Consider the following 15,796-nt stretch of genomic DNA (forward strand, 5'->3'; position numbering starts at 1 on the left):
CAGGCACCAAAGTAGACCTGGGTGAGAGATGGGGATGGAGTGACAGAGATAAATACTGAACCATGAGCCCTTGAACCCATCTCGCTGGGTGGAGAGAGAGACAGGGAGACATCCACATGGAGAACAAATACCGGCAGGACTAGACTGCTAGCTCTTGGAGTAACTCCCACATACATCCTGTCTACATGGTGCTTGCATCAGGAACCTGGGAAACTGAGGCAAGGCCAAGGGGAAGTGGGAGGTAAAAGGGCTCAGTGGGAATCTCTTGAGCATTCAATTATATTTGAGGAAATCATAGGTCATGTCTCGCTTGCCCACTGAAGATGTGAGCAAAGAATGGATGTGGTGACTGTGTGTATAGGCATTTGGGGTGAGTAAAGAACCCACACGGAGGTGTTTGTGCCATGCCCACTAAACAGACTACTAGTGTTCCCTGAACGTGCTTGCTCCCAGAGCAGCTGTTTCTCGGAAAGCAATGGAACTCAGGTCGGCCTTGGAAGATGGCCCGTGGGTCTTCCAGGACCATGCCCCTGGATAGTCTCACAGAGGCCTGACCTGCCACTGAGCACATGGCATCACCTTGGCTTGGCTCAGCTGCATGCCTGGTGATCACAGAGCCCACAAGCCAAACCAGTTCATGCAAATGTCTAACAGACCTTGCAACCAAAACTAAGCAAGAATATTTTAAATATCTTGATTTCACGCATCTCTTGTGCAGCCAGAAGCCTCACAGCCATGCACAAGAGCAGGCCACAGCGTCCAGTAATGTGTCCACTTTGCCTCTCTTTATGTTGGGCCAGATCAGGGGAAATCCCACGTAGGTCTGTGCACACACCAAAAAGAGATGCAACGTGGGTATAATTGAAATCCCACCGTGGCAGTGAACGTGACAACAACAACACAACCGAACTGATTGCTTACTGTGTGCCAGGCACTGGGGTAAGCACTTTGTGTACATTACCTTACTTTGCTCTGGATCCTATGGGGTAGTTACTATCATTCCCCTTTTTAGTGATGGGGCAAGCGGGGTGTGGAGAATTTAAACAAGTAGCACAATAATTAAAATCCAGGCAGGGTAATTCCTAAAGACACATTCTTAACCATTACCCAATATTGCACTTGTAATGGCCTTGTTTTAGCATAAGAGAAAATTAAGCAAAAGAATATACTCTCTGCAACATCTTTCCCTTCCTATGGCTGGAGTTTGATTTGAATTTTTGTGTTTCTGAGGCATTGCCATTGGGTATGTTTTTTTAATATTGTAAATCTCCGCAATCTTTGATGAAGTAGGCACATCATAAAGCACAATTAAATAAAAAGGCAACAGAACACACACAGAGATCCTGGAAATCGACTCCATCCTCCATCTGCCTCTGGGGTGGGGGCTGGGGGTGCTGTCTTCATGGCTGCCAGACAGAAGGTTGTTTGAACTTGGCTGGTTAGAGAGCCAGAAGAGTGAACTTGAAGAGAAAGATAAACATACAACTGTTCAAAGCTTCAGGTGTTATGATTGCTAATTGAGAAAGGCTCTAAATGATACCTGCTGGTGTGTAGGAATTTTGCTCCTGGATATTAGTGGCTCGGGGAACTCTGGGACTGTGTTCCTTCAGATTCCCCCTTAAAAAAAATTAAAAGCGATTGTAGAGCCCTAGTCAGTCAGGAGCGGGTATGCCTCAGAGTAACCCAGGGCAGCTAGAGCACCTTTATTGCTGAACACCGCCGGGTGGACTCTTCATACATGCACAGTGTCTCTCACACACAAACATCACACACACTCTCGAGATATATCACATACAATCCACATGCCATACCCACAGCCACACACACATGCTGTCAGACATACACACACATGCTGTCTTATACACACTTGCTCTCCAACAAGTCCACACACCAGCTCACATAACACTCAACATGCTCATATGCACACATGTTCTCACATACACACATTTCTATACACACCCACACACGCCTTCCTCATAGTTTCTCTCTCTCTCTCTCTCTCCCCCTCTCTCTCTCTCCCTCTCTCTCTCTGTTACCTGCACAATATACTTCTGGCAAAACTGCCGTGGCTGTACTAGCCTGCCCGAATTACTTTCCGGGCCCAGGCCCAACCAGCATTTTCCCAGGCCCAGGCTCATTCAGCTGCCCTGCTGCCTTCACCTTTGCCTCAGAGTCTGTTCACACTGCCCCTGACTCCAAATCACACGTATGTATGAGACTAGAGGCTGCTAAACATAGGAATCAGTGTGCTGAGTGAGTGGTAGTCTGGGTGAAAGGCAGGAGCCCCTAACTGACCCCTGACAGGTACCACCCAGCATCTTTGCCTCTTTCTGGCTTCTTCCCTGTCTGGAGACAGCTTGGTGTGGTGGGCAGGGCTTCGAGAAACACAAAGCTTGGACCAAGTCACAGACTGGGACCTTGGGTGAGCTGCGTGCACTTCTCTGAGTCTTGGTTTCCTCTGCTGTGAAGTGGAGTTGTTGCGTCTTGCGCCCGTGCTTGATACGGAACATGGCATCTCAGTGGGGGTTACTATCAGTGATTTTTGAAATGATAAGTTGTAAAATGCATGCATCTCCTACTCACTCCCAACTCCTACTGGCAAACGTTCCTGCCAAATGAGTCAGCTTTGTGTCAATGTTGCTCCAAAAAAATTTGTTTTAAAGAGAGGCGCCAATATACTACTACACAGATTACAATCACAAGAAAGCACCTTCGTGCTAGTTCTAATAAATGAATGCATGAGGAGAAATGGTTTGAAAACCTCTGTTTTTACGTGTAAGAAGTTCAAGGGTGAGTTTGCATTGTGAGTGGCAGAGGCGGCTGTCTCCACGAGCGAGTTCAAAGGCCCAGGAACCACACCCTCTCTCCCCATGAGTCTGTTCACTTTTTCCTGGAAGTAGTTAACGGCGATGATTAATTACCAATTTTGATAAGAAAAACATGAAACACCACTGTTCCTCTGGAGAGGAAATAGCAGAGAGAAGGGTTCTGTAGACAGAGTATAAAAACCTCTTTTCACAGTTTTGCTGAACACGGTCCCATTAAATGGTGGAGATGGCTGTAAATATCAGGTCTTGAGCCCCTACTATGTTCCAGGCACAGTTTGGTACCTAATATGCTCTGTCTTTCTTCTCCCTTATAGCACGTATCACAATGGTAGTGATGTCATTGTTATTATAATCTACTGAATGTGCCTCTTACTAAAGGACAAGGTCTCCCCGTGGGCCAAGTCTGTGCTGTTAGCTGTTGCATCGCCTACGTCTAGCATAGTGTCTGGAGTACGGCGTGCATCGTAAATGCTCACTGAATGCGTGAATGACTACAGTCCTTGCAGCAAAGTTGCAAGTCAAGCCGCATCACCTCCAATTTTCAGATAAGGAAATGAATGCTTAGAAAAGCTCGACGGCCTTCCAAGGAGATATAACTTCACAGTGCTGGGACCTAAAGCCAAGTCTGTTGATTCCAAATACTTTTGTTCTCTCAACTGCTAAAATGAGTGACTATTCCAGTGAGAGCCCCCACTGGTTGCCTTGCTTGGGTTGCATAAGCCCTGAAGGTACTTCATACACATTTTTCTGTGTTTCACCCCTTTAGATAGTCCTTAGTCTCCCTGACGGGTTTCTTCTTCTCCTTCCAGCTTCTCACTCATTTACTTTGTCCTATCTTTTTTGTGTTGCCTTTGCTTAGTCAGCCCCTTTATTTTTGCTCTGAGCAGAAGACCCATCTCAAGACAACCGCCACCTAGTCCCTTCCTCTGCCCCAGGAATCACAGCCAAGAAGCCAGGGTAAATATCATCAGGGCTGTGCCATGTAATGAGCAGCCACCCCGACTGCCCTGGCTAGAGCCAACAATAGCCTCTGTGTTGCCAAGCCAAGCCCTACGGGCACCCTGCTTGCCCTCTGCTCCCACCCTCCGGAGACTCGGTCTGCATGCACCACTAGTGGCAACTCCTATGGAAGAGCACTCGTGTCCCACTCCTCCCCTGTCTCCTGTGCAGCCCCTTCTTCCCAAATGGTGGCATTCCAGGTTCTCACCCCATCCCAGGTAGTCTCCCTGGGGCACCGCATCTACTCCTCCGTGGCTTCAGTATCACCTTTATCCAGAGATTCTCATTGTTAGTGGGCAGAAGGACAATCTGAGGGAGCCTGGGTGCTGATTGGTCAGGTTAAAGACGGGGGCTGCATTCACAGGGTTCAGAGCAGGTTGTTCTTTGTTCTCAGACCACAGGATGAAACACTCTGAGCTGTAAGCTAATATTTCCAATACTAAGCCCTTCCAAGCTCCAGACTGTGTAGTTGGCTTGACATCCCTCTGGTTGCAGCAGTGACAGCAATGTACCACCTGGTCTCCTTTCCACCCCAGCTACAGGGAGTGCCGTCCACATCCAGCCTTCAGCTGTCAGCCTCTTCCAGAATTGCCTCGGCTGGACACAACCTCCTCCTCCAAGGTCATGTCACGTCTCAGGGTGCTCCATGTACAATCACTGATCAGTGTGGGAGTATAAAGGCTCTGCCATCCCAACACAGCTTGGAACAGCTCTGAAAGGCCATTCTAGCTCTGGGCCTCCCAGGGGGTGAGCTGATGTGCTGGTTATCTAAGGCTATCTGTCAAACCACCCCCAAATGTAAGGGCATAAAACAATGACAGCATTTATTTTGCTCATGAATCTGCAGTCTGGGCTGGGCTCCAGGTGGGAGAAGGGGCAAGGAGATGGCCCATCTCTGCTCCACCCAGTGTCTGCTGGGATTTCTTGGGAATTTGGGGTTGGATGCGTTTACAAGCTTGTTCACTCACTCACATGTCTGGCACCTGGACTGGGCACACCCAAGGTGCTGGGGGCTGGAGTTGCTGGGCTCCATGGGCATCTCTCCATACTTCTGTGTGGTTTCTCCATGTGCCCTCCCCAGCATGGAAGCTTCAGGACAGCCAGACTTCTTCCTTGTGGAGTCAGGGCTCCTAAAATGCATATCCTGAGAGGGAAAACCAGGCAGAAGCCATATTGCCTCTTATGACCTGGGCTCCTAAGTCATGCAGCAACACTCTGGTCAAGCAATTACAGAAGTCCACCCAAGTTCAAGAGTATGGAGCATAGAGCCCATCTCTCCATGAAAGAGTATCAATGTCACACTGAAGAAAACACGTAGGATGAGACACAAGTTGGCGTGGCCATCTTAGCAAAATATAATCTGCCATAGACGAGCCCATCAGTAGGCCTGCCCAGCAGCTAGATCTCTGCCTCTGCCCACTCCTGTCTCCTTCCCCCTCCTTTTCTGCAGGTGTCACCCTCAAGAGCACACCTTAAGACATTTTCTGCTCCCTGAACTGGGTCACAGTGCCTAGTTCCCAGCAACTCAATGTGTATTTTGCCCCCAAAATAACATATTCAAAGACATCATCTTCCCCTCTACCTGCTCCGTCCCACCCCATCTTCTCCTCTTCGTCCTGCCCTATCTCAATGAGCAGCACCACCTCTGTCTAGCACCCACCCCGTCCCTCCAGCTCTCTCCACAGCCTGCCTCTCCCAGGCATCTTTCACATGTGTCCACTTCTCTTCTTCCCTCATCTGAACTGCCACCATCTGTCACCCTGACCTGCTCAACAGCCCCACAACCCGTCTTCTGCGCCCACGCCTGGCTTCCTGCAGCCCCAGCTCCACTCGTTGCCAGATGATCCTTCTAAGTCTCATATTGGGTTTTCCCTTCCCCTGTGCCCACGTGATAAAGTCCAGACTTCTTAGCGTGGCTCACAGCCCCTTTGTAACCAGACCTTGCCTTCTTTGAAATCCTCATATCTCACTCCTGCCCGTCACTCCCTCCCTCCGAGTGTCTTTCAGCTCTGTTGTGAAGACCGTGGTAAAATCTCTCCGCCCCTTCAGGGATGTTCCCACCCGGCGGACAGCACTATTTTTCTCCCACAAGAGAACTATTTATCCTTTGGTTTGGTTCAAATTTCAGTCTCTTCAGCAAGCCTCTCCCTGACCCCTAGACCAGGTGAGGGGCTCTGACCTGAGCTCCTACAGTGCCCCTCCCACCACAGCATGGCCACATGGCACAGAAATCCCAAGTCTGACAGCCTTCCCTGGAGGCTGGGAGTTCCACCAGGGTAGCGACCAGGTCATTGCGTTCACCAGGGTAGCCAAGGCACTTAGCCCAGCGGTTGGCATGCAGTGGACACTTACACAGACTGCTGTGTACAGCAGGGCAGGTGTGCACTGACCAATTCCAAGGGGCCCCAGTTGCATAGACTGCATTGTGGGTGTGTCCCCTAGAACAGCGATTCTCAACCAGTGTGCTGCGAGAAATTTTACAACATGCAATACCTGACTATTTAGTCAGGGGCGCTGACCTCTTTCCCCTTAGACTGTTAAATTAAAAAATGACAACCGCCAACACAACAACAGCTGTCTGGTGTGAATGAATCAAAATTATACCTATTTTTTGTCTGATCGGCCAAAAAAAATTTTGTTGTGCCATAGAATTTTTATTATTGGTGATCAGTTCATGTGTGCCATGAGATGAAAAGCGTTGAAAATCACTGCCCTAGGATCACGTGGTGCCTTCCATAAACACATAGAGTGGCCTGGCCAGAAGTTCTGATTGCATGCTTATTGTTGGTGCTCTCTGTTAATAACGAAATTAATGTTTGGCAATAAGAAAATAATCTGATTTCAGTAGTCTCTTTTGGAATGCCAGAGAATACAATATTTGCAAGTAGAAAAAGAGTGCAAACACCAAAACAATGGTTCTCATCCTGGATGTACGTTAGCATCACCTGGGAGCTCTGGAAAACTACTGATGGCCGGGCCTCACCACAGGCTGCTTCAACAGGATCCCCAGGGGTGGGGCCCAGCAGCAGGATTTTTCACATTTCCCCAGGTGGCTCTAATGCGCAGCTAAGGCTGAGAGCCTCTGGCCTAAGGAGCACCCAAGCACATCCAAGGAGCTTAGGAAACCCACCCGGCAATCATTAACCTCACTCTCAAACACCTCGTTCAAGAGCCATGGGGCTGAGCCCCCGAGATTGAAACTAGCCTCTCACAGCATGTGCTCCTCTGCTCTCAGACTCCCTGTGCTCCTGTGCAACCAAACCACACAAACTTCCTTCCCTCACACGTTGCTGACCCACTTAGAGTGCATTTGTTCTGTCTGCCCAATTGGATTAAAAAGGAGGGAGGTGACAGTGTCTTCTGTTTCCTTTGTATGTCGGAAAGCCCTGGGCACGTTCAGGGGCGCAATAGGCTGGCAGAGTGTTTCTTTTTGTATGAATTTTCCAAGTTCCTTTGGAATTTTGCTACTATAAGAATTGTGCTTTCTTAGATATTCCATAAATATCTGCACAGTGTAACTTTCCTTTCCCTCTTCCCCAGAGAAGCTAGGTTGGTACTTGACTGTAGACAGTTTTGGCCAATTACTCCATGGTGTGGTTCCTTTCTCTCCAACGCTCCTGTCATTGTGGTGTTGATTTGCTTTGAACACAGATGGGTCTTTGGTCCTATTACTTTTTCCAAGGAGGGGCTTCCTGTTGAAGTCATGGAGCAGCACACACCCTTTTGTGTGTGTGTGACTATATGTATGTGCATATGTTTTAAAAAACAACCCTTTCCTTTTACATTAATTTTTCAGCCTCCCAGTGTTCACATACCATCGCAGATTATCATCATAAATTATTATGAAACATTATTACCTTTTGTAGGTAGGAAGTTGGATGCATTTCAATTGCTTCATTCAGCCACTAATTGATTCATGTAGTTCTCTGACATTCAAGTTTCAACGTATTGCTTCCATAAACAGGAGAAATACTTTCCACTTGGGGAGATGGCCTGCACAGTCTTATGTTATGTGATGCTCACTCTTAAAGCACAAACTGATTTCTGGTGTATCATTGTTCTTTCTGTACAGAACATTTCCCTTTCTGACATGATTTTTTTTTCTTTTGCTGACCCAGTGGGCGCTACTGATGATTTGGTGGATTTTAGTTCTATATTACCATATTTAATTTTATTTCTTTTTATTATTTTATACTTTAACTTGTCTCAGAAAGGACTTGTGATGGCTGGTTTAGAAAAATATTCCTTTCCAATATCATTTGTTTCATAAATCCCACTATATTCTATAAGTTTCTAATCAGTGATCTTCCTCATTTTCTCAGGATCCTGTCCAATCTCCAGCAGAAACCAGAGGTCTGCAGGCAATGGCTGTGGGACAAAGAGAAGGCAGGACAGCAAGGAGCAGAAGCCACCAGATGTGTTGCCCTTTCCGCCCAGGGTCTCGTCCACTTCTGTTTATACTTACTTTTAATCAAAGCCCTTGGCTAAATACTGCTGACCTTTCTCTTCAAGGGCAGGAGGCCAGATCAGCTGATGTCCTCATGTCCTTCTCAGCACTAACTTGACATTTAATCCTGAAGTCCCCTCAAGAATAGCTGGGTGAGACCTTAGAAAGCCTTTGGCTCATACTCTTTCTCAAGTCCTTTCCAAGAGGATTAAAACACCCCCAATTCCAACTTACTCTTCTATGTGGCTACCCACCACCAGTCCCACAACAGTCGTATGTCTTCTGCAACAAACAAAGTTTCTCTCCTCTGAGCTCCGGGGCTCTGGGGTCGCTGGGAGGGCAGAGTATCCACATTCTCGTAGTCCTCGTTCACTACCCAGAGCTCTTCCATTTGTCATCCTTCCTCGGGCTTTGTCTCCCAGTGTCAGGGTGGCCTCCTCTCTAAGGCCTCTCTGGCCACTCTGTACATTTCTAAACATGGAGAACCATTCCCTCGGATCTCATCGTCTCATAAAACTCTCTGACTGCAGCGTCTAAACTAAAAGCAGAATGTGCACCTGCTTCCGAACTATTTTTTTAAATCATTATAAAAAGTGTCTTTTAAATACTTATGGGGGTAAAAATGGCTAATCTAGTGTGGCTCCACCAGAAATTGCTCCCCAGGGGCCTGCATACCTTCCTCTGAAAGATAACATGTTTGCTTGAGTTTGAACTTGAGGGGTGAATTGAGTATTCCTGTGGAAACATCTTGCTTCAATCCTGTAGGCCGGGATTAAACTGTAGACTCTGCTCCCATCCTAACTGGATGACCTGGGGCAAGTTATTTCATGTCTCTGAACTTCAGTTTCTTCATCTGTCATGTGGGTTTGGTCACACCTGGGCTAGGGCGCTCGTACAGATTAAATGAGAAAACGCATGTTGAACAGCTGTGATAGGTCAGGCACTGCACTCATAAGTCAAGGCACAGACTTGCCTAAGTTGGAAGTGCCTCCTGACATCATGCTGTTGAGAGCCTGGGAGAGGGCTGTGGACCAGTTTTGGTATAGATATGGAAGGCATTGTCTAAGCTGAACTGAAGGCTCAGTAGGGTTAGGCAGGGAGGGTGTTCCCTGCAGAGGGACCAGCCTGTGCAGTGTGCCCTGGGGCAGAGAAGGGGCATCCAGGAGTGAGGCTGGAGAGGCAGACAACAGTGAGACCATCAAAAACCACAAAAGGCATTCTTAGAACACTGGTCAGGACACTGTTTTATTAATTCAAATAAAAAACCTTGGTGCTCGAAACAGGAGACAAAGCAATGAGCAGCCAGTGAATTTGAGTAGAAACGATGGACTTTTGTGATTCATTGGATGCAGTGGATCCAGTGAGTTCTGAACCACCCCCTGGGTGAAATGTCCTGCGAACTTTACTGGGCCTCCCCATCCTCGTCCACCCGAGGCCAAGTTGCTTTGGGTAGCCCCAGGCCACTCTTGTTTTGGAAAAGCCAGAAGTTTAGAGAGAGCTGTCAGCGCTTGAGGATTTGGGAGGTGACTGCCCGCCTGGTGAGTGGGTTCTCCCAGTGTTTAGACTCTTCTCCTTTCTCTGAAAGCTCGCTTTGTAATCGGCGGCGTTACCTAAAGAAAGGGTTGGAGGGAGACAATCACCCAACATAGCTACTGCCCTGTGGTTGGGCACTGGAGCTCAGCCAATGGAGGAGGAAGCGGGCATGGTGGGAAAGACCCCAAGCCATTATCCAAAAATACCCTCCCCTTCAGAGTACCTTTTCTAACTATACTTTGGATTCTTTGATGCTAAAATCTGTTTAAAACCCCTGACCCCTTACCAACATACAGCAGTAAGAAGTGAGAGGGACAGCGGGGTGGGGGGGTGGGGTGGGGGGAGAGCCTAGAATTGAAGACAGTGCACAGAAGGGAGCTGCCATGGAGTGTGAGGAAACTGGAGCCCCCGACACAGAGCTGGAGAACCAGTAGAGAACCCTGGGCTATTCTGAAGTTACTTTTTGACCATCAGACATACCATTCTGAACCTGGGCCACATGGGTCACTACTTTAATAAGTTTTATATCAACAACAGCAACAAAATAGCTGACATGAAATGTATACTGTGTGCAAGGTCCTACACCAGGCAGGGAACTTTATCCGTCATTCTGCACGGTGAGGCAACTAGGGAGGTAGGGCAGTTGTTCCCATTGTGCAGATAAGGAAGCTGGGCTCAGAAGGCTGGTGGATACCTTCCTTGCTCAGCAGCCCACAGTCAGTGTGCAGAACAGTGAATCAGGGAAAAACCATGAAAAGTAGGACATTTGGGAGTTGATAGAAGCTGATGGCTAACAATGCAGTATTTGTGGGAAGGTTTGTGTTTGGAAATGAGAGAGTAATGCTAATCAGGGATGTTGTGTAAATGTTGTTTAATATTTATTTAGAGCAACTACATAGTGCTCTGCACATTCCCAGAGGTTTTCACAAAAGGATAAAAATGCCCATTCATTTGTCCAGCGTGATCACCAAAGGCCCCTTCAGTACCTAAAGTGCCTTTCTGGGGGACCATGGCACTCACAGCACGGCACCCCAGAGGACAGCCAGGTGGGCTTCTGGCTGGTGTTCCCCTCCTTGAGCTCAGGCATGCCACGCTTTACTCCCTGTCAAGTGGGCTGCTGGTGAGAAGGAGGCTAGGCAGGCCTGCAGACGGCCCAGCTCCACCACCCCCGAGCCCCGAGGACGTTTTCTGGGGAGCCAGCCCTGCCTGTTTGGCTCTGGCAGACAAGTCTGAGCTGGATGAACAAGCAGGAAGTGCCAGTTCCTGCTCTGCGCACAGTGATCCTGGGCTCTTTGTAGAATAACCTGTCCAGCCGGAGAAGAGAAACCACCCCCTGCCCCGAGCAAACTGGCCTGACAGCACCGCCCCTCTCTGAAACCTGCTGGAGAGCTCCTGTTCTCTGCCTGCAGTTTTGAAATTCTGTCATTGGAACAGTCTGGGAGCACCTTCGGGTGTCACTTTCCTGGCAATGATTTTGCTGGCCTGCAACATTCACCAGCTCCCACGGTCCTCTGACTGAGGAGCCCGATGAGTGGAGTGGCAGCAGGCAGCTCCTCCTCTTTCCCTAGGCCTCAGGTTCTTTATCTGTGACGTGAAGTACTCAGATTCAGTGAGCCTGTAGTTTTGATTCTGAATTCATTGTCAGAATAAAAAGGACAGCCAAGTGCTACCAAGACAATTGAAATGATCATCTCTCCCAGTTAAAGGAATGAACGTACGGATGAGACATGGAGGGAAAACTGAGGTGAACGTGGGTACCCTGTCTTCTGTCACATGTCCCAACCAGGGGAGCCCAGGGTTTTCCACACTTCAGAAGTCCCTAGACCTGGTAACTTAACCATAGCAGTCCCTCAGCTGATCCAGGGTCCCCCAGAAATGCCCATGCCCCTCTGCCAGCCCCAGATAACAACAGAGTGCAGGAGCAGCGGCATTCCTGTGACATGGCCCCCCTACTTTGAGTGGCATCAGTGAAAGGAAAGAACACAGAAATGGCTCTAAAAGAGACCCTTATGACCCAGGCCACCTCCCTTCTTCACTGGCTCTCTCTCTCTCTCTCTCTCTTTCTCCCACCAGGTGAGGTTTATTCTGAAACCTCAAGGGGTAAGCCTGGGACGGGCAGGCCAGGGCAGGGAGGGGAGTCAGAGGCCTCTGAGCTGTCCTTGACATCAGCACTCTCTGTGGTCTCGCTGACCTTGCTGAGGTGCTGGCTGTCACCACCGCTGTCCTTGGCAGCCAGGCCCTTCTCCTCCCCACAGGGCTCTCCTGAGTTTGGAAAGGAGTGGCCCTTGCTCTCCACCTTGTTCTTGGTGGAACCCAGTGCTGGTTGCCTGCCCTTCTTCTCCTTCATCTCTAGGTGCTGCCTCCATTCACTGGCACTCTGGGTGAGATCCTGCTTCATTGCTTATGCATCTCCCCATCCGCATAGCATCGGGGCTCTGCTCACAGATCTGAAAGCTGAGAGTGTTGGAACAGAGGTGCAGGGTGGCCTGGTTTCTTTTCCTGATGTGCAGGGAGATGGATTTGGCATTGAAGTTATTGATCATGGCTCGAGTCCTGATCCATCAGCTTCTGAGCCAGGACAAGGCATAGGTAGGAATGCTTCTCAGCCAGTGAGGTGATATGTGCATGGGGCACGTCATCTGGGTCCCCTTCCATTTGGGCCAGGACATACCCCACAATGTTCCCGTTCTCATCCTCAGCAATGTCGGAGAGCTGCGGTCAGGAGAGGCCAAGGTGCAAGCAGTGTTCCGTAGGGGACTTCTTAGGCAGGCACAGGAGGCCGAAGTGCTGCCCGTTCAGCAGGTCCTCTGGCGGCGGGGAAGAGTCCCTTTCTTCTCTTTACTAGATGAGGCCCAAAGCATTTGCGTGACTTGCTCAAAGTCTTACCTGTCATAGGTTTGGGGCTGAGTCCATAGGCTGCAGTTTCCACGGCCAGCTCAGGGCCTGCAAGGAGAGGAGGGACTTTTCACCCATGAGTCACCTCCATTTCTATCTCCCCTGGGGAATTCACTCTCTGGTTGGTCAGGGTGGACAGCCTGTGATTTCCACGAGTGATTTAGGGCTCATGGATTTCATTTCAGGAGCTCTGGCTACCCCGACCTATGCCTTCCGGTTATCTTGAATTACCAGGGCGTGCTAGTTCAGAAACCTCAAACAGTGCATGATCAGCTTTACCATTCCTGATAAGAGGGAAAAAGAACCTGTGTGCCCGTTAAAAAGTCATCATTCAGATTTAAGTCAGCCTTGGTTAAAATAATCAGGGGATCTCAGGAACCATGGAAAGGTCAAAGGTTTGCAGGTTTAGGGTTTCGTGGGAACATGCGCGTGTTTGGACCAGACCCAAGTGCCTGGTTGACCTGTTTGACAGGTAACAATTAGAGAGTAGGAGCTTGCCTGGCTGGAATGTGGCTGCAGAGGCCGGCGCAGAGGATCTGGTTTACCTGCTGGGCAGGTGGGGCCTGCTGAGTCCGACAGGCATGTGCACGCACAGCATTCCAGAGAATCGGTTTTCTTTTAAAGACACAGCGATGACTGCAGGGCACAAAGGGTTGGGCTGAGCCCTGGCTGGAAGCCATTAGCTATTTGCAAGGTAAAGACGAAAAATAAATAGTTCCCTCTAGACAGCTCAAGGAAGAAATTGAAAAGGTATTCAGAAAAAAAAATTTTTTTCTTTTAATGTCTAAAGTGAACATGTGCTTCGTGTCTCGAGACTTGAGAAACCCCAGACTGGTACAAAATGCCAAAGATAACACAATTGAAAAGTCACTTCCCCCTCCCCCAACTTCTTTTTCTTTTTAAAAAGGCCATAATATTGAGAGCGAAAGACAGGCTCCTTGAAGGATGGTGTCTGCTTGAGACAGTCTAGAAATGTTTTTGCTATTTTCCTTAGCGTAGCTGCAGAAGACACGCAGAAAAGTGAATTTCTGGGGTTCCCCCCTTAATAAATTGTATATAATCTATATATTTTTAAAGTTAAAAGTGGTGTTTTGATAAAAAATATAATTAGAGAAAGTAATTTGCTGTTTAAATTAATAGAAGGATATTAGGATATTACATGTAATGTACAGTACAATGGAAAACCTACAGAGACACAGACCCACGTACATACCATGTCTTCCTTCATTCAAAGGGGGTTTTGGTGGTATCACTTCCATTTCCCTGTGCCATATTCATCATTGATGGGCAGGGGGGAAATCAAGCCAGGGAGATTGGGGACTGAAAATTGCAGTGTGATAAGGAACATTGCTAAAACAAACTCAAAACTCTTTAAAAATTCTCAAGTAATTAATCTTTAAAAACTGACCAAGTTACTTCTCTAAAAAATACAATCTCCCCCTCCTTCACAGTGTCTCTCTTCATGGCAGAGATTAGGTAAGTCACCTCCAAATAATGATCCATGCTTCCTGTTCTTGTGGGTGCTCTCAGGGCTCTGAGGTCTGGAGAGGCAGTCCCAGGATGCAAGTCACTGAGTTCCTGGCTGTGAGGTGGGAGGCGCAGGGAAGCATTGGCAGCTGATGATTACACTGAAAGCGACTTGCCAGTTCAAAGAGTTAATTATAGTGAAGCAGAGGATCTTAAAATTCAATTGGCAGAAGCAAACAAGCAAACAAAGACTTAGCTGTTTCATTGTTGACTATTGCTGGTGGTAAAACAGTTGCTAATGTGTTGACAGACTATTTACCAGAATTGATCAATAGTCAGTAATAATGAAAAGTCAGAACAATAACAACTTACAGGGACTGAGCACTCACTCTGTGCTATGTGCAGTGTCAAAGGGTCAGCATTTTCTCACTTAATCTCCACAACAATCCTGAGACAAGTACCATCACGATCTCCAGTTTACAGACAAGGTGACTGAGGCACAGAGAAGTTGCAGAACTTGCCTAAGATCCGCCCGTTGGTAAGTGGAAGAGCTGGGCTCTGAACCAGGCAGTTCATTCACTCATTCACAGTTCAGAACGCCTGTTCTGAGACAGGCACAGTGCCCGGGGTTCACAAGACCATGATCAACTCTTAGAGTTGGTCCTTCCTGGACAAATGAGACTTCACAGAGCCTAATCAGTGTTTCTGACTCCTATAACAGCTCTCTCACCTGTCCTCTCCATCAGCAATTTTCAACTGGCGTGCCGCAAGAAGTTTTAAAACATGCAATACCTGACTATTTAGTCAGGGACACTGAGCTCTTTTCCCTGAGATCGTCAAATAAAAAATGACAACAGCCAACACAACGGTAGCCATCTGGTATGAATGAATCAAAATTATACCTATTTTTTGACAAAAAAAATTTATTTTTTATTGCGCCATAGAATTTTAATAATTAGTTTATGCATACCATGAGAAGAAAAAGGTTGGAAGTCGCTGCTGTAGATGGTTTCTTGGTGGTGCACACACCTTGAAGTCTGCCGTTGTCCCTGACACCATGGATCGCCAGAGGTTCGCCTCCGCCGTTTCCTAGCCACATTCAGACAGCCTCGGCAGCCACGTCTGAGTGCGGCAAAGGACAATGGCCCTTTGCTAAGGTATGCACCACCTGCCCACTCCAGGCCTGCTTTATTTTATGCACCGAATAAGTGCGGGAGCCGTAAATTCAAGTTTGTAAGCCCTGAGAGCAGAGCTTACTATGGGATACTTTGATGACAAGGTATCTTGTTAATAACAAATATTTGCATGTTGGTTTTTACCTCTTCATGATTCGAAATTGATCTTTACAGATTCTGACATAATGGCTGCTTCTTGAGAACCCTGAAAAACACATAGCAAAATTAGCTTGTGCCTTACCCTGTAACACTGCACGTACCCCACAAGGTCTTCAGTTCCCAACTGATAATGTTTCCCCCGTTAGTGTGTATAAATCCTGAACTCTGTGCTATTTGACCAGTCTGTTCCTTGTGTGCCTTTGAGCACAATGAAGGACAGACATGGCTGCTCTGGCGATGACCCACATTTAGTAACCATGGGAAGGCTGAAGGGCCACTTGGGGTACAGTAAT

At 48.0% G+C, this 15,796-nt stretch overlaps 1 pseudogene; it reads right to left on the bottom strand.

Moving 5' to 3' along the window:
* Positions 1-11,842: 11,842 nt before the first annotated feature.
* LOC112315733 (N-alpha-acetyltransferase 10 pseudogene) lies at positions 11,843-15,496 on the bottom strand (annotated as a pseudogene).
* Positions 15,497-15,796: the final 300 nt, after the last annotated feature.

This window comes from Desmodus rotundus, chromosome 8, assembly GCF_022682495.2.
Source record: "Desmodus rotundus isolate HL8 chromosome 8, HLdesRot8A.1, whole genome shotgun sequence".
Classification (NCBI taxonomy): domain Eukaryota; kingdom Metazoa; phylum Chordata; class Mammalia; order Chiroptera; family Phyllostomidae; genus Desmodus; species Desmodus rotundus.